This window comes from Rhinoraja longicauda, chromosome 13, assembly GCF_053455715.1.
Source record: "Rhinoraja longicauda isolate Sanriku21f chromosome 13, sRhiLon1.1, whole genome shotgun sequence".
Taxonomy (NCBI): Eukaryota; Metazoa; Chordata; class Chondrichthyes; order Rajiformes; family Arhynchobatidae; genus Rhinoraja; species Rhinoraja longicauda.
The window spans coordinates 9,106,160-9,125,225 of record NC_135965.1 but is presented as its reverse complement, the minus strand read 5'-3'; the positions used below and the strand labels follow the sequence as shown (position 1 = coordinate 9,125,225).

At 41.3% G+C, this 19,066-nt stretch overlaps 1 protein-coding gene across 4 annotated transcripts in view; it reads right to left on the bottom strand.

Annotated features, from left to right (window-relative positions):
* Nucleotides 1-19,066, bottom strand: part of meltf (melanotransferrin) — a 109,689-nt gene that overhangs the window by 60,588 nt on the left and 30,035 nt on the right. The gene's annotated exons all lie outside the window — the stretch shown is intronic.

Below are 19,066 nucleotides of genomic sequence, written 5' to 3'. Positions count from 1 at the left end.
CTTCCAGGGACTACCTGCAAACGTTGCATACTCCGATGAGCTCATGGTCACATTTCTAAAATACTGTGAGGCAGACCGAAAAACAAGTTTTTAAAATTTAAGATAAGTTGTCTCAACAAAAATCAGAAAGCTTCAGAAATCAGCTGACCACTCAAATCACTTGATGGACTTAGAAAATACCCAAGAGGTCTTTCCTCCTTTAAACCAATTTGATCTGTTTTACTTGTAAAAGTGAAATAGAATAGCTTACCACTATCTTCACGGTTGATATTGAGAAGTTCCCTGATGGGGAACTAAATATTCTAATCTAATGGAGGGAAGAGATTTAATCTGAAACATGCTACCTATTAGGTAGCAGAATCAATCGAGCCTTCCAAAGGGGAATTAACTGCATAAGCACTTGATTAAATATGATTTGCACCATTGTATTGACAATACAAGGAAACAGGGAAGAATTAAGTGCACAGTCGAGTGCAATGGCCTTCTTGATTAGTATGGGTGTCCGGGGTTATGGGGAGAAGGCAGGAGAATGGAGTAAGGAAGGAGAGATAGATCAGCCATGATTGAATGGCGGAGTAGACTTGATGGCCTAATTCTCCTATCACTTATAACCTTATGGCCTTGATGCAGCCAATTCAGTAATGTCTCCAGCTTTCCTCACAGATCAAAAGTGCCAATTTTGTATTTCTCAAATTGTCCTATAATATAATATGAAACCATTTGACCCACGCCAGTCCTGACAGTGTTCCCATCAAATATTTTCTCCCATTTATTTTCCTGTACCTCCTTCCATTATCACCCACTGACACTATGGGTAATTTATAGTAATCAACCAATCAGTATGAGTTTTGGAACAGAGAACAGTACAGCACAGGAATGGGCCCTTCGTCCCACAATGTTTGTGCCAAACAGGATGCCAAGTTTAACTGATCTCATGTGCCTGTACATGATCCATATCCCTTTATTCCTTGCACTTCTATCGGCCTATCTAAAAGGCTCTTAAACACCGCTATTGTATCTGCCTCCACCACCACCCCTGGCACGGCATTCCAGGCCTCCATCAATCTGTAAAAAAACTTTCCCCTCTCACTAGGACATCTAGTTTTGGACATTTATACCCAGAAAAGAAGGTTCTGACTGTCTACACTTTCTATGCCTCTCATAATTTTTATATACTTCTATCAGTCTCCCCTGATACGTTCATAAGTGATAGGAGCAGAATTAGGACATTCGGCCCATCAAGTCTACTCCACCATTCAATCATGGCTGATCTATCTTTCCCTCTCAACCCCATTCTCCTGCCTTCTCCCCATAACCCCTAACACCATACTAATCAAGAATCTATCTACCTCTGCCTTGAAAATATCCATTGACAGCCTCCACAGCCTTCTTTGGCAACGAATTCCACAGATTCATCACCCTCTGATGAAAAAAAATCCTCCTCATCTCCTTCCTAAAGGAACTTGCTTTAATTCTGAGACTGTGGAAACCATTGTATTGACAATACAAGGAAACAGGGAAGAATTAAGTGCAGTCGAGTGCAATGGCCTTCTTGATTAGTATGGGTGTCCGGGGTTATGGGGAGAAGGCAGGAGAATGGAGTAAGGAAGGAGAGATAGATCTAGTGGAAACATCCCCTCCACATCCACTCTACGCAGGCGCTCTCAACCACTGACATTCCAGAGAAAGCAATCCAAGTCTATCCAACCTTTCCCTCTGGCTGATCCAGGTAGCATTGTAGTAAACCTCCACTGCACCCTCTCCAAACCCTCCATATCTTTTCTGTAATGGGGCGAGCAGAACTGCATGCAATACTCCGTATGTGCTCTGCCCAAATTGTACAGAGGGTCCATCAAACACCTGATTCATCTACCACCCTCCAACACTATGATTAATGTACAATAATCAACTTATTTACCAATCATTTGACTTTTAGGACACAAAAGGAACAGGGGGGTCTGGAGGAAGCCTTTGGAGTCATAATGACAATACTGGACAATTGTGCCATCCATTTTTGATTTTAACCCATCTTTTTCTCCATGCAGCCCCAGGTTAGAGGAGAAGGAGGTAAAGAGTGGAAAAACTGTGGAGAAATTTCTGAATGGCACAGACACTTGCCAGGTTACTTTTATTACTTGCACAAATTTCCTTGTGGAACAAAATAAAATGAAGTATTCCTCTGTGCCCCCCCCCCCCCCCAAAAAAAAAGGTTAAGGCCACCTGTATCTGATTCAGATGCTAGTAGTCTCAGATCTGAGACAGATGGTTACGAATTCAAATCGCACTTCATAGACATTCATCAGCATACAATTCTGGGTTAACTCTCCAGTGTACACTACACTATTGTACACTACATTATTGGAGCTGCCATCATTTGTATGAATTTAAAGATCTCACTGTTGTATTCCAAAGGAAAATGGAGAAGCTATCCTTGGTGAAGTGGTCAATGCTCATTCCTCAGTAACAAACACAAGCATAGATTATCTAATCTTTATTACATTGCTGTTTGTGGGAATTTGTTATTTGTGAATGTTATCCTATATCATAACACGACTACTCTTCAGACTACTTCACAATTACAAAATACATGTAATATCTTTAATCATAAAAGACAGTATATGAATGCTAGCCTTTTTCTTTCCAACATCAGGATCAGTTCTATGGGCTGACCTCACCTTTTACTCACAGTAACTTTTCTGCTAGCATTAGCATGAAGAAAATAACCTTTTAATGCTTAAACTCAGGTCAAAATCCAATGCACATAGATAAGGTAAAAACCATGCCCCATTGTAAATTTGTGAAGGTCTTTAGTAAACTGAGATCATATACTCTCTTAGTCCGAGCATAAAATCATCAGGGGAGCAGAGTTAAACATCAGCCTTCCTGGAAAGAACACACAGATGATATGATAAGCACTACTCCAAAGACGTACAGGTATGTAGGTTAATTGGCTGGGTAAAAATTGTCCCTAGTGGGTGTAGGATAGTGTTAATGTACGGGGATCGCTGGGCGGCACGGACTTGGAGGGCCGAAAAGGCCTGTTTCCGGCTGTATATATATGATATGATATGATAATCCCCCAAAGAGGAGAAATCATATATTAAAGAAAAGTAGGACAACCTTTACATACCTAATGAGGGAAATTTTTGTCGAATCCGTATCTGTCAGCTGTGAGAGGGGCACTTGGAGTACACAAATTGTAAATATCTGCATATGTCCTTAACTTTAAAGATTACTAGACCAAGTGGACCCGTTGGGCCCAAACCTCTCCTGCATTGGTGCAGCACCCTCTCCTCTCCCCCTCCCCCCCTCCCCCCTTCTCCTCCCTCCTCCTCCCCCTCTCCCTTCCCCCTCCCCTCCCCCCTCCTCCCCCTCTCCCTTCCCCCTCCCCTCCCTCCCCTCCCCCCCCTCCCCCTCCCTCCCCTCCCCCCCTCCCCCTCCCTCTCGACCCCCCTTATCCTCTCTCCTCTCCCACTCCCTCTGTTGTAGTTCGTGCCCTATGAACAGAATAGTCAGACAACCGAATTCGTATAACCTCTTTATTCTACTCACCCAGGTGGGAGAGAGTCTAGAAACCGGAGCGTTTAGAAACACTCAGAAAGCTAGTGTAGTCTCTCTCCCCGAATGCTAACAATTACACATATTTATACCCAAAATACATGTGCCAGTACATTTCCTGTTGCTACCTTATATGGCAAGTTTTACAATGTCCTATAAATCTTTATGTGCCCTTCAGGACCCCTATGTCCTCCGTGTCCTGTGTGACCTACATGTCCTCGGTATTCCCAGGACCAAAGAACAGTCGATATGACCAAATGTTCCCCTTAACCATCAAAGGATGGTTAAGCATCAAAGCCTTAAAGCCAGTTGCCCATATCAAAGGATGGTCAACCATAAACCGTGCCTCCATGCTGAGCAACAGGATGTCCTGGCAACATAATCGAGCTGGAGCTTTTACACCTTTTTTAAACCCCTGCAATAAAACCCATATGGCGAAATGTCGAATGTTTAACCCCTTACATTCCCCTCTGATTATACTATAATCACCGTTTGTGTTGTTTTCTTTTTCTTTTTAAATTGACCGATTAACAAGTAGTTGGCGTATACATGGACCGAAACAATAACAAATTAACAGAATCACTACAATTAACAGAAAGATACTGCCATAATGGAAAATCGGCCCCCACAAATATCCTAAACCAAACCAATCCCATCCTGAAGCATTAATTTGATTTTGGGCTAAATCTGCCCCTATTTTCCTAGTCAAGCCAAGTCAATTTTATTTGTATAGCACATTTAAAAACAACCCACATTGACCAAAGCGCTGTACATCAGTTCAGGTACTAAGAACATACATACAATGGCACACAAACATAACAGCATATACATAAACAGTTCACAGCGCCCCCTCAGAGGGCTCAAACACTAAATGCTCTTTCTATAACATCCTTCACATGCCCCGCGATATTGGTGATATTAGAGGATACATCTGGTACAAATGTACAACATTCTTGCCCTATCATAGCACAGGTATCCCCTTTCTCGGCTAGCAGGAAATCTAGAGCCATACGATTCTGGAGAGCGACAAGACGCAGGACCATCATTTCAGTTGTTAACTGGCCTATTTGTTCCTGAGTCTCGTACAGTCCATCAGCAGTACAATTTGCTAATTGTTCCAGGGCACTAGCTAAGTTTCAAATTTCAGTTCCCGCCCGAGCGGTTCCCCATCTCGGGAATATTATCCACCAAAACCTCTCAAACTCCGATACAGCTCGTTTAGAGCGCCACTCTGGATGCTGTAGAGGATGATTTATGATTCGTAAATGTGGGATTACAAAAGCTAGATAACAGCACCCTGTCCAGGTCTCATAAGATCCCTGATCATACCGTGGCGAAAGTCCTGGTAACCAGACATAGCTCTGCTCCCACATATTAAGTAAGTCCCATTGAGAGGTCTTGGGGGAACTGTAGTACTGATATGGGTGCATGTGCTGAATCCCATTCTACAGAAACAGGTTGTATTTATTGGTGTTTCTGGAGAGTCATGAGGAGAATTAACTTGCATCCGGGGCCAATTCTCCTGTGTTTGATTAAGATAGGATCTCAAGAACCACCCATTAAAACATTGACATCCACAGTCATCTGATTGGTTGTCGTAATCCGTACACCAATTATTGGGGCCAGGGCTCTGTGAGTGATTCAAAAAGAACCGGGCAGACCTGACTTCACTCGGAGTGAAGGGGACCGGGTAAAGAGGCATCATGCTTTTTCCATGTGTTGAAACCTGGGGCGCACACCCAACAGGCAGACCGTTCCACCTGTGAAGCATATGTCTGACATAAACGATTGGTTCGCGTGGTTGGTTGGTCAAACGATTGGTTGAAGAAACGATTGGTTTGCCGGAGATCCGAGGTTCGTCCTTCTATCTGACTACCGAGGGTCAATATAATCCACAATCCCATCTCAGCCTCATGTTGTCCCGTGGTCTCTGGGCGTCTCGGACCTGAGAATGCTAGGCTGATAAAGATTGGGTTAATAATTTCATTTATTCAATTAAACGCTCATCCAGGTCGTACAGTTCATGGAGGTTGATGCACCCCTCTCCCTCCATCCCCCAAGGGGTTCGGAGTGGTTTCCCGTATAATACCTCAGCTGGGGCTAATCCTGTAGTAGAGTGGGGTTATACGCATAGAGGTTTTCTAAATGTGGTCCTCAGGCATTGAATAAATGAAAAGCAAAATACTTCCTTTAAATATCTCATGTACCCACTGACCCAAGTAAATAGGCTTCAAAGGCTAATTTATCAACTAAGCTAGTACAAGAATGGGAAGGGTCCACAATTCCAGCACAATTGTAATCTTCAATTCATTCTCAAATATTCAATTCATCCAGTTAAAAAAAACAAATGTTGAAATGTGAAGCCAAAGATACAGATCCCAGTTCGTTTAGACCATCTACACTAGTCCAGCAGTCTTGTGCTCAAATTTCCTTCTTTGTTATATACCTGTATGAGAAATGCTGAATTATTGCATGCACATCCTGAACACGTGGAACAGCCAGAATACTGGACGTGCGTAGAACAGCTGCTATCAACCGTTTTTGTTCCTGCAAAAACTGGCATTCATAATCCTTGGGTGACAACATCAGCTCTGTCACATGCTGACCTGGTGTTCTGAAACACCAGCTCACCCTCCGAGCAAATGGTTATCGCTCTCAATACTAGGCAATAAATAAGTCAATAGTAAAGCGTGCACGGAATAGGAGTAAGGAAAGGTGTTATCCATAAAATAGTTCACCATGAAGTTGCTATGCCTGATTAAAAGCTTTGTCAACTTGTAACATGAATTTAAAAATACCTGGACTGAAAGACAAAAACTAAATTCATCTGTCAGGCATTGGAAATTAAACTGGCACAAAGCATGTCCACAGGGTACAACCCAATAGGCTTGGTCTCTCAATTGTTTAGCTCTGGTTTTATTAAACCATCCTGAGCAGGGTCCTATTCTTTCTGCCTTCCAGGGTATTGTGCCATTGCCTCCTCTGCATATCATCTGAACGTCTTTACATAAATGTCATGGAGTAAATACAGATTAACCACAATCCCATATAGATCTTGAGTGCACTTCCCCTAATAGCAGGAGTAACAATAGCAAAATAGCAACATCAATAGCAAAATCAATCCATCAGCTAAACACATCAACAATAACTAAGCAATACTTAGAACTAAGTACACGTGGCAATTCAATAAAATCAATTTGTAAACCCCAATATATTTTGGGGTGATACCATGTAGCATTTATTACATCCAACATTCCCCTCTTACCAGCATAGGTAAGAGAGTGAACATAATGCAACAAAACAGGTAAAAGCGCGTTAGGGACACAAACTTTGCCAGAGGCAGTAACCCAAAGCAAGTCAGATTCGCGAGGGGAACACCCATCCTGGCTCCACCGGTGTCTCTCAGCCTTGGGGGCGTCCCCCTGAAGCTGGCAGAATTCCGAAACACTGGGCATAGCAGTATTTGCAGAAAACTGCTGTTGTTCACCTGAAGAAACTAAAATGGTAGGGGTCAGGGCCTCTGTGCGTACCAATGTGTCAGCCAATGCATTCCTGAAAGAAATGGGATCCTTGACAGATGTATGCGAATTACATTTAATGATAGCCAAGGTTTTCGGGAGTGTTAAACTCGCTAGTAGACTTCGGACAAACAGGGCATTTTTAATAGGAGTGCCTGCTGCAGTCAAAAAGCCCCTGTGCTGCCACAGGTTACCAAAATCATGTGCAATCCCAAAGGCATATCGTGAGTCGGTGTAAATATTAGCACATTGGTCAACGCAAAGGTGGCAGGCCTGCGTGAGGGCAAATAATTCAGCCTGCTGGGCAGCATGAGGTATACTGACAAAGGCTATGGTGGGCAGTAACATCAATCTCTAGCGCCGATCATGCGGATTCTTGTTCGTGGCGCAACTTAACCCTTTGTCTGGGACCTATCCATAATCCCTGATGCTGTCTCATTATCGGGGGGTAGTCCCCAATATTCTGGCGGGGAGGGTAGAACCGGGACTGGCACAACCGCAGCCGGTGGCTCTGCCTGTGGGGCTGTGGGGATCGGATGTGTCCAGGGTTCCTCGTCACCCTCGGACTCCTGATTACCTAATAAAGCCGCTATAGACTTCAGTGGTTCGGATTCTGACTTTTGTTGTTGTTGGGCGAGATATATCCCTTTGGTACAGGTTTTAAATTCACCTCGAGCTCCGGTAGCACGGTCAAGTCTTAGATCATACACCTTACATTCCGCTTGCAAAATATCGCATGTTTTCGGTATTCCCAACCTATCACACACTGATATCCCTCTACTACTTGCATTTTCCCTCCAACTTCGCTCCCTTGACTCCTGATGGTGCTTCCCCCTCTTTCCATTTTTTTAATCCTCTTTTTCCATTTCTTCACTGCTTCTCGCTCCCACATTAATTGTTACCAAACGATCAATTTACCCAGACCAAGACAATGTCAACAAGAGTGACCGCCCTTTACGTTATAATACCGGGGCACCGCCATCACCTTATCCAAAGTCCGTCTCACATGTCTGACATCCAATTACCAAACGATCAATTTCTCTTATATCCATAGCCTGTCCCATTCCTGGCCTGACAACCAATCACTATATCACGTTATGAAATTATTCTTAAATTTACCCAGACCACAGACTCATGCGATAAAGACTCTTACCTCAATATCATCCTTATCCTTGCCCTTTTCCTTATCGGTTCGTCTGTGAATCTCAGTTGAACACAAAATCAACCCCAAACGAGGGACTTCAGTGTCTGAAAAACGTCAACGTCCGGGGTCTCGAACAACGGTCGAGAAGTGCACTCTGTCCCCTTCGGACGTGTTTCAGTCACCGCTGCCTCTTAGTCGTTCGTGGTTGACAGTGCCAAAGAGATCCTGCCGACTACGCCAAATGTTGTAGTTCGTGCCCTATGAACAAAATAGTCAGACAACCGAATTCGTATAACCTCTTTATTCTACTCACCCAGGTGGGAGAGAGTCTAGAAACCGGAGCGTTTAGAAACATTCAGGAAGCTAGTGTAGTCTCTCTCCCCGAATGCTAACAATTACACATATTTATACCCAAAATACATGTGCCAGTACATTTCCTGTTGCTACCTTATATGGCAAGTTTTACAATGTCCTATAAATCTTTATGTGCCCTTCAGGACCCCTATGTCCTCCGTGTCCTGTGTGACCTACATGTCCTCGGTATTCCCAGGACCAAAGAACAGTCGATATGACCAAATGTTCCCCTTAACCATCAAAGGATGGTTAAGCATCAAAGCCTTAAAGCCAGTTGCCCATATCAAAGGATGGTCAACCATAAACCGTGCCTCCATGCTGAGCAACAGGATGTCCTGGCAACATAATCGAGCTGGAGCTTTTACACCTTTTTTACACCCCTGCAATAAAACCGATATGGCGAAATGTCGAATGTTTAACCCCTTACACCTCCTCCAACCCCCCTCCCTAGGAGATAGATTTAAACTTTAAAATGTGAATGACTTTAAAAATATAACACCGATTTCAATGAAACGTCGTCCATTAGCACCAAAGGGACGATGGTGAGTAAGGTGGGGCTAAAATTGTCGCGCTATCGTGTACCGTTTTGGCTATAGTTCAGGAACAAACAAACAAACAAACAAGAGTTTTAGTATATAGATTGTTGGGGCGAGGGCGAGGGGGTGGGGGTGGAAGTATGGGCGGTAGAAGGTGGAACTTGGTCCTGTTGGCTATCTTTGGCACATACACCAGCATCTAACCCACAATTTACCTAACCTAACAATGCATAAAAATGAAAATTGTTTTATTTTCTCTTCAAAAATTAATCATTGTAAACACACCAATTTCATATACTGTTTATTATAATCATCTTCATTTCACTACAAAGCACACGTATTGAATTAGTTTCAAATCTCTTTTTGCCCAATGTATTGTTGGCAAATGGTACGTTAGGCATTCATAGCGAGGGGATTTGAGTATAGGAGCAGGGAGGTTCTGTTGCAGTTGTACAGGGCATTGGTGAGACCACACCTGGAGTATTGCGTACAGTTTTTGTCTCCTAATCTTAGGAAAGACATTCTTGCCATAGAGGGAGTACAGAGAAGGTTCACCAGATTGATTCCTGGGATGGCAGGACTTTCATATGAAGAAAGACTGGATAGACTCGGCTTTTACTCGCTGGAAGTTAGAAGATTGAGGGGGGATCTTATAGAAACTTACAAAATTCTTAAGGGGTTGGACAGGCTAGATGCAGGAAAATTGTTCCCGATGTTGGGGAAGTCCAGAACAAGGGGTCACAGTTTAAGGATAAACTGAGATGAGAAAGTTTTTTTTCACACAGAGAGTGGTGAATCTGTGGAATTCTCTGCCACAGAAGGTAGTTGAGGCCAGTTCATTGGCTATATTTAAGAGGGAGTTAGATGTGGCCCTTGTGGCTAAAGGGATCAGGGGGTATGGAGAGAAGGCAGGTACGGGATACTGAGTTGGATGATCAGCCATGATCATATTGAATGGCGGTGCAGGCTCGAAGGGCAGAATGGCCTACTCCTGCACCTATTTTTTATGTTTCTATGTTTCTATGTATTAAAAGCATCAATGGAGTTACCTAAAATTCATCGATAAATTGAAATCATCAATCAATCTAAATGTTGGGAGAGAAAAAATAAAATAGAAATTAAGCAATGAAGGCTAAATAAGCAAAACATTTATCAGAACCAGATTAGAGACCTTATACATCAGAACCCATAAAATGGTTTGTTAAGTAAGACATAAATATATCCTTGGAGGAAATGGTTAGGTGGTGTTTTGGGTCGAGAGCCTTCTTTAGACTGATGGAATAGGCGTAACAAAAAGCTGGAAAAGAGAGGTGACAGTGAGGTAAAGGAGGGAAAGGAACGAGGAGGGCTAAAAAGGTAACAGGGGGCTAAGGAAGAGGAGATGAGCATAAGGAGAAGAGAGATGGGATAGTGGGAGATGGTGAGAGAAATATGTGCACACAGGGATGAGGATGGGGGGTAGGTAGAGGAAAGGGTAGGGGTATTACTTGAAATTGGAGAATTAAATTTTCATACTATTGCATTGCAGATTGCCCAAGCAGAACATAAAGTGCTATTCTTCCAGTTTGAATTGGCCTCATCCTGGCAATGAAGGAGGACAAGGATAGAAATGTTGGTAGGGGAATGGGAAGTTAAAATGGTTGGCAACCGAGCTCTTCAGGAGGCCTTGATGGACCACATGCAAGTGTTTGACAAAACAGTTGGATAGGCTATCCTTAGTCTCGCCGATGTAAAAGAGGCCACGCTGAATGCAATAGACAAGGTTGGAAGAGGTGGACATGAACCTTTATTTCACCTGGAAGGGTTGCTGGGGTTCTAACCAGTCAGTGAAAAGACAATACATGATTCCCATCGAGCCATCCACAGTGTAGATACATGACAAAGGGAATAACACGAATAATGTTTAGTGCAAGTGCAGTAAAGTCCAAGCAAAGATAGTCTGAGGTTGATAATAGCACAGGACTCCTCTCTAGTTGTTGGAAGGATGGTTCAGTTGCATGATAACAGCTGGGAAGAAACTGTCCTTGAATCTGGAGGTTCTAATACATCAGAACCCATAAACACTTCTATACTTCTTGTCTGATGGGAGAGGGGAGAAGAGGGATTAGCCGTGGCGGAACCTGTCCGTGATTATGCTGGTGGCCTCGTGGGGCAGTGTGAGTCAATGGAAAGGAGGCTGGTGTGTGTGATGGTCTGGGCTGCGTCCACAATTCTCTGCAATTTCTTGTGGTCTTGGACGGGGCTGTTCCCAAACTATGCTGCGATGCATCCTGATTAAATACTTTCTACGGCACATCTATAGAAGTTGGTGAGAGTTGTTAAGGACATGGCAAACATCCTCAGCCTTCTAATGGCCTGGTGCACTTTCTTGGCCATTGCTTTAGTATGGGTGGTCCAGGAGAAGTTATTGGTGATATTTACTACTAGGAATTTGAAGCTTTCAACCATCTCTACTTTGGCCCCGTCAATGCAAACTGGGGAATGTGTACTGCTTCACTTCCTCAAGTCGACCACTATTTTCTTTTCTTGCTGACATTGAGAGTAAGGCTGTTGTCTCGACACCGGATTACAAGGTTCTCAATCTCTGTACTCCGTCTCGTCATTTTTTGATATCCAGCCCCCAACAGTGGTGTTATCTGTGAATTTGTAAATTGAAGTTGGATTTGTACTTGGCTGCAGTCATGGGTCTAGAAGGAGTAAAGAAAGGAGCTGAGAATGCATCCTTGTGGAGCACCAGTGTTGAGGATCATTGTTGAGGATGATTTGTCCCCTATCTTCACTGATTGGGGTCTGTTGGTCAGGAAGTCGAGGACACAGTTGCAGAGATGAGTGCTGACTTGACTTTGACTTGACAAGTCCCATGTGTTTGGTGATGAGCTTGGATGGTGGTTAATTCTGCTGATGTTAAAAACAGTGGTGTGAAGAGGATCACTTGAAGTTTTGTGGAACTTTATTTTGCAGAGATATTGCAAATCATTCTTTATATCCTATGGCCAATGTCTGCCTTTGCCACTCATCTGGAAGATGAAGCAGCAGATATTGAGCAGGAACATCCTTTGACAGCCTTCTTGCAACTGTGTCTCCTCAAACTCTGTCTTATGGTCTTCAGACTCTGGATCAGCTCTTTTCTCTTTCCCCAGCACTGGCTTGCTAGATTTTGCATCATGTAGCACATAATAATGAAGTTTCTACATCCTTCTTAATGACTAATGCCCTCCCTGGACTAACAAGGGCAGGATCACCTCTTGAGGGGACATTTTTACACTACTATTCTGCCGCATGCATGGGTCTCATATCTGTGCTGCAAAACTATGCTTGAGATTGCACTGGTGTTGAAAGCCAGAGATACAGAGGATAGCATTCATCCCCAAGATCCATCTCCCTGGGTATTGTCCCTCCATGCAGACTCTTGCAGAATTGTTTGCTTCCAGGAAGCATGAAGTTCACCTTGAGAAATTTCTTTGTGATCCAAAATTTTCAAAGTATTGTCTTTACATGGTCCTGATATTCCAACAACAATAAAATGCACTTTTGTAACTCAGAGGGTCAGGCAGCATCTCTGGAGAAAAAGGATGGGCGTCCTTTTTCTCCTTCTCTTTTCTCCAGAGATGCTGCCTGGCCCAGCACTTTGTGATTATCTTTAGTATAAACCAGCATCTGCAGTTCTTTGTTTCTGCACCATTGTGTTTGATGGTGACCATCAACTTTGACTGTGATATCAGTCAAAATCACATATTATTTTTAATTACCTAAAATATCCTTCATTGATTCATAGGAGAGATTATCAAACAAATTTTACCACCAAACCAAATGAGGAGATACTGGGGAATGTCAGAGAGGGGTCAGAGAAGAAAACATTCATGTTGTTTTGAACTGGATTTTGGCTGGTCTTGTGTTTATTGCAAGGGCTTGATAGGGTATTAGCACTAAAGACAGAACTAAGATACTGCAAATGTTGGAATCTGAAGCAAAATACAAACAGCTGGAGGAACTGGATGTACTCCCCACCATCTGACCATGTCACCTTTGCGGTGCTACCATTGAGCAGGAGGTACAGGAGCCTGATGTCACACACCAGTGTTTAGGAACAGCAACAATCGATTGTGTAAACTTTCTGAATCCTGATGAGAAGTTAGTTGTGTTAATCCTACTAAAATCCACCAGATTAACTAAATCAACTCAGAAAGATGAATCAGGTTATCATGAATTTTTTGGAATTAAACTGGGTTTAATTGACAAGTAGTTAGGATAAGGGGTTAAGATTCATCTGTTGGACATCATAATTGTTCCTGTCAAGGTATCTGTCCCAGTAATCTTTTGTTAATTTTGTACACTTTTATAATCAACATTTTTGAATTTGCAATGCAAGAATATTTTCCAGGGCATTCATCACAGTATTAAATTCACAATTTTTATTGTACTCTGAATAGTGGTTAATATATAAATTTGCATTATCCACATTTATTTCATTGAAATTTGTTTCAAACTGATTTATCGTAATTGAAAAGAGTGTTATAATACATATTTTAGGAATATATAAACCCAAGTTCAACCATTGGTAAATATAACAGGTGTTTTGCTGCTGTACTTTGGAATCTGCTGTTGGATTTTTAACTTATCAACCTCATCATTTAGCTTGAGGTGGAGGAAAAATCAGCCTTACCTTCTAATGTCTTACATAACGGTCAAATGAATCTTCTGACCAATTGACCAAATATGAAAAGGACACCCTTACTTCTCTTAAATAAGAATGAAACTCGGGAAACATGAGAAAAAGAACATGCAGTTTAAAAAAAAAGAAATGTAGTTAACTATGAGTTTCAATTCATCTTTATAGAATGTGCCTTGCATATTCTTCACGTAACTCTCTTGGTTTAGATAACCAGAAAGGCATTTTTGATTATTTTGTGGGATACACAGTTCAAGCACAGTGGCACAGCGGTAAAGTTGCTGCCTTACAGAGCCAGAGAACTGGGTTCGATCCTGCCTATTGATGCTGTCTGTACACAGTTTGTACGTTCTCCCTGTGACTGCATTAGTTTTCGCCGGGTGCTCTGGTTTCCTCCCATGTTCCCAAAACGTGCAGGTTTGTAGGTTAATTGGCTTGTATAAGTTGTTCCTAGTGTGTAGGATAGAACTAGTGGACGGGTGATCATTGGTTGGCGTGGACTCGGAGAGCTGAAGGGCCTGTATTTCTAAACTAAACATGAATTAAGGTAGTCAAGGATAGCTTTTCTACTGCTTCAATAGCTTTAACTACAGAAAGAATGAGGCTTTTGTGTTTGCAGAAACTGGTTGCACAGCCAAGCAATTAAAACGCAAATGATATGATGACATACTGAACAGAATAAGCTTTTGTGCAAAGCTCCACATCTAAGTTTAATAATAATGCTCTTTAAGGATAAAGTGAAAAGTGATGAAAACACTGACAGTACACTTTAATCCCAATTATATTAGATGGGATGAGTTTACAGTCTCAAATTAAAATAATTGATATTTTGCTCTTACTTTTGACAACCGTGAGCTTTATTCATTTCTAAATATCGACAAAAACTCTCAAAACACAAAAGGAAAAACTTTAAACAGATATCTGTCTTATTGTAAATGCATTGCTCAGGAGAATGTTTAATGATTAACCTTGTACCACACTATTTTGAAAACACAAAGTTTCATTGCAATGTACCAGCATTATCCAAGACAAATTCTCTCAATACTTCAATGCAGAGAGGATAGATGAATTTATATAACAGGGTCAGACTATTTTACAAAATTGAAAAATTGGGCTCCTGTGATTTGATTAAACTAATTTGAAAAGTGGTTAAAAAATATACAAAATAAATCCTACAGGAGATTGTTTTAGTTAAGCAACATGCCGAAGAATTATACGGAAAGAGGAAATATAAGCAGCTAAGGTAGTAGTAGACTGATGAATTGGGATATAATGAAGGAATAGAAACCTGTGGTGATGGAGTGAAGTGTCAGAATTGAAATTTAAAACATTTTGAATAAGCTGATATAACTAAACTGAAGTTATTGTTGCCCCGGACAAAGAGGAAATTCTTGCAATTCATATGATCCCTACGCCCAACATCTCCATTCCATCCACAATAGTGATTTTGAGCTATCTCTTGTCACTTTAACTTTCCTCTGTTGTCTGACAACCTCTGATGCTGGCCTTGTATGTTGCAGAAAAGCATAGTAACAGCTGCAAGAACAATTAGAAAATCGAACACAGAACAGTACAGCACAAGAACAGACATTTTGCCCCTCAATATCTGTGCCAAATATAATGTCAAGCTAAATTAATCTCCTCTGCTTGCATGAGATCCATATCTCATCATTCCCCACACATCTAAAACGCCACTATCGTATCTGCTTCCACTCCCTGGCAGCGATTTCCCGGCAGCTACCATTCTGTGTGAAAAAAATTGCCCTGCACAGATCCTTTAAACTTTCCCATTCTTAGATTTAAATCTATGTCCTCTAGTCTTTGACATTTCCACCCAGGGGAAAAAAGGTTCTAACTATCTACCCTTTCTATGCCTCTTGTCGGTTTATATATTTTTTATCAAGTCTCCCCTCAGCCTCTGACACTTCAGAGAAAACAATACAGGTGTGTCCAACCCCTCCTTATAGCTAATACCCTTCAATCCAGGCAGCATCCTGGTAAACCTCTTCTGTACCTTATCCAAGGCCTCTGTATTCTTCCTCCAATGGAGTAACCATTGGACCAGAACTGCGCAAAATACTTCAAATGCAGCCTTACCAAAGGTTTACAAAGCCGCAATATGACTTCCTGACTGTTATACTCATGTCTGCTACTGATGAAGGCAAGCATACCATACAACGCCTGGACCCCTCTACCTACTTGCCACTTTCAGAGTTATAGAACTTGTACCCAAGACCCATCAATGTTGATAAGGCATTTGGCTTAATTGTATACTTTCCCCATACATTTGACCTCCCAAAGTATGACACTTCACATTTGCTCAGATTAATTTCCATCTGCCATTTTTCAATCCATATCTGTAATTGATCTATATGCCGCTCTATCCTTGTGTCATTTTTCTTTCAACTTCTGCTGATCCATGGAAATGTTACTTCAAAATGTCATTGTCCTTCTGGGAAAATAAATATGAACATCGTTTTCATTATTTCTTAGCTAAATCTTTATTTTCAAACCTGTTCCAATTTATAGTTGAGCTGTTTTTCATCCTTCCCATTTTATATTTCTTCAAACTTTCCAGTTTTTTACCTTTTTATACACTCTGTTGCTTTATTGTTTTATGCTTCTGTCTACACTTTACTGAAACAATGTTTCCATATTGACCATTGACCATGGAATATTGTCAGGACAAATATTCCATATTGCAGAGGGAAACAGCTGGGAGGGAAGATCATGTGAAGTAATCTCTTATTTTGATTTAAGCATCGATGTACCTATCCAGACTTTTGTTTTTTAATGTCCGGCCCAGGAAAAGGATGCAAAGGAAAAGAAAATGGAAAAAGAGAAGATTTTATCACGCACAAATGTTAGATACTAGTACTTTCAAAATTTCTTATTCATTAATGGGGTTTGGATGTTGTTGGCAAAGTCATCATTTAACGCCTAATCCTAATTACTCCAAAAAATGAGTGGCTAAACGTTTTAAGGGGGCAGCTAAGGGTTAAGCCAGAGCCGTTCTTACATAAATTACATTTCTGAGCTTAATGGGTAATTTTATGGTAACCATTACAGATGCAGAAAGATATTTGGTAAGATATATTTTCCAGAAAATGGATTGTTCGGAATACAATACCTATTCCTTTTCTCCAGAGATGCTGCCTGACCCACTGAGTTACTTCAGCATTTTGTGTCTATCTGCAATGTTTAAGAGTTATGTGGTCACTCACACTTGAAATGATTCATTGCAGCTTTTGCAATATTATTGCTGAATTATGACAAATTTGTTTGCTTGTACTATTTTGCTTGAATTTATGAGTATTTTTCATTTGCAGAATAGTATATCCATTTTAAGTTCTGTCAATGAGCCATCCTGCCTTTCTGATACCAAGCAATGTGAACAGTGATCGATAATTGTGTTTTATTTTTTGGTTCAAATTCTGGATTGAGTGCCAAACGATAATATGAAATTCATAAAGCGGAACTACAATCATTAAGATATAATTGTTCTTAACAGGAAAATAGTGAAGCCCTTCTGAGAACTTTAGTGGTCCATAGACTTTTCACAAATGCAGATCACCTGTTTACAGAAACAAAACTTTATTTAACTAGTGCTGCTAAATTATCACTAATGCTAATCATCAAACAAAACTTGACATCAAATCACATATGGGGATTTTTGGATTAGGATAGAATGCCAAAAGCTATGAGGAAAAGGCAGATTTTAAAGCGGCAGAAAAAAAGAGGTAGAGAGGTGGGGGGTTATGGTGGAAATTCCAAAGTTTCAACCACTTAGGAAGATAAAGATCTGAATCCTAGTGATGGAGAAGATTACTGTCCGTCATGCTTTTAAGTTGGTTTTTAATTTAATTAAAGTTGAATTTTCGTGTCACCACTTACATAGAACATATAACAAAATAGCACAGGAACAGGCTGGATCCACAATGTTTATGCTGATATTGATGCCAGGACCAAACATTATCCGCTTGAACATATTCCATGTCAGTCCATTCCCTGCATATCAATATCCCTATCCAAAAGTCTCTTAAATGTATTTAATGTACCCCCCCCCCCCCCCCCATGTAACAAACATCTCCTTTAAACTTTCACCCTCTCACCTTAAAACTAAGCCCTCGAGCATTTGATTTTCCATTCTGGGTTAAAGGTTCTGACTGCCCACCTAAACTATGCCTCTCATAATTTTATATACCTATCAGGCCAGCCCACAACCTCTGGCATTCCAGAGAAATTAATGTTGCCCCATATTATTCATATTAAAAATACATCGAAAATAAGTTGTGATTATATGCAATGCTTTAACTCATTTTTGCTTCATTCATGTTTTAGATATCATCAGAGAAATCGACTAGGAGGTTGAACTGAATGCATCAGCATAACCATGAGAGTGTCCTAAGTTTGAGATCACAAGAAGTTCCATGTAGTTGAGGAAGAGAATGCTTAGCTATTCCTTTTGCACAACATAAATCATACAAAGATAAGTTCTAAACAGTGCAATATCTTCCAACCAAAGTTTACATTTTATAATGAAATGATATTAACATCAAAAATGATCTGACTGCTTCGAATGTGAAGGAGAACAAACACGATACATTAAAGAAGAGTGAGAAAGCAGACACACAAGGAACTGCAGATGCTGGAATCATGAGCGAAACACAAAGTGCCGGAGGAACTCAGCGGGTCAGGCAGCATTTCTGGGCTGAATGGGTAATTTTATTGTAACCATTACAGATGCAGAAAGATGTTTGGTAAGATATACTTTCCAGAAAATTGAGAATGTTTGGAATGCAATACCTATTCCTTTTCTCCTAAGATGATGCCTGAACAGCTGAATCAATGATGCCTGACCAATGGACAGATGGCATTTTGGGTCGAGGCCCTTCTTCAGGCTGATGGTGTGGAGGAGGAAAATGCTGGAAAAGAGAGGTGTGAGTGGGGCAAAGCCTGGCAAGTGATAAATGGATACAAGTGAGGGGGGTTTGATTGGCAGGTGGGTGGAGAAAGTGACAAAGTTCAAGAGGTGAAAAGGAGATAAAGTCTGTCAGATTGGGAGTGAAGTGGAGGAATGTAAATCTAAGGGAGGGATATGGGTGTAAAGGGACAGCGGGAGGGGAAAGGCGATAAGAGGAAAAAATAGGTATAAAAAATAGATGACTCGGGGATGGGAAATAGAGGAGGGGAAAGATAGTGGATACTAAGCCAAGGAAGAAAATCTGACTGGAAATACTTGCTTAAAAATGGGTTTTATGGGGAACAGAAGAGAGGCAGTTGGACA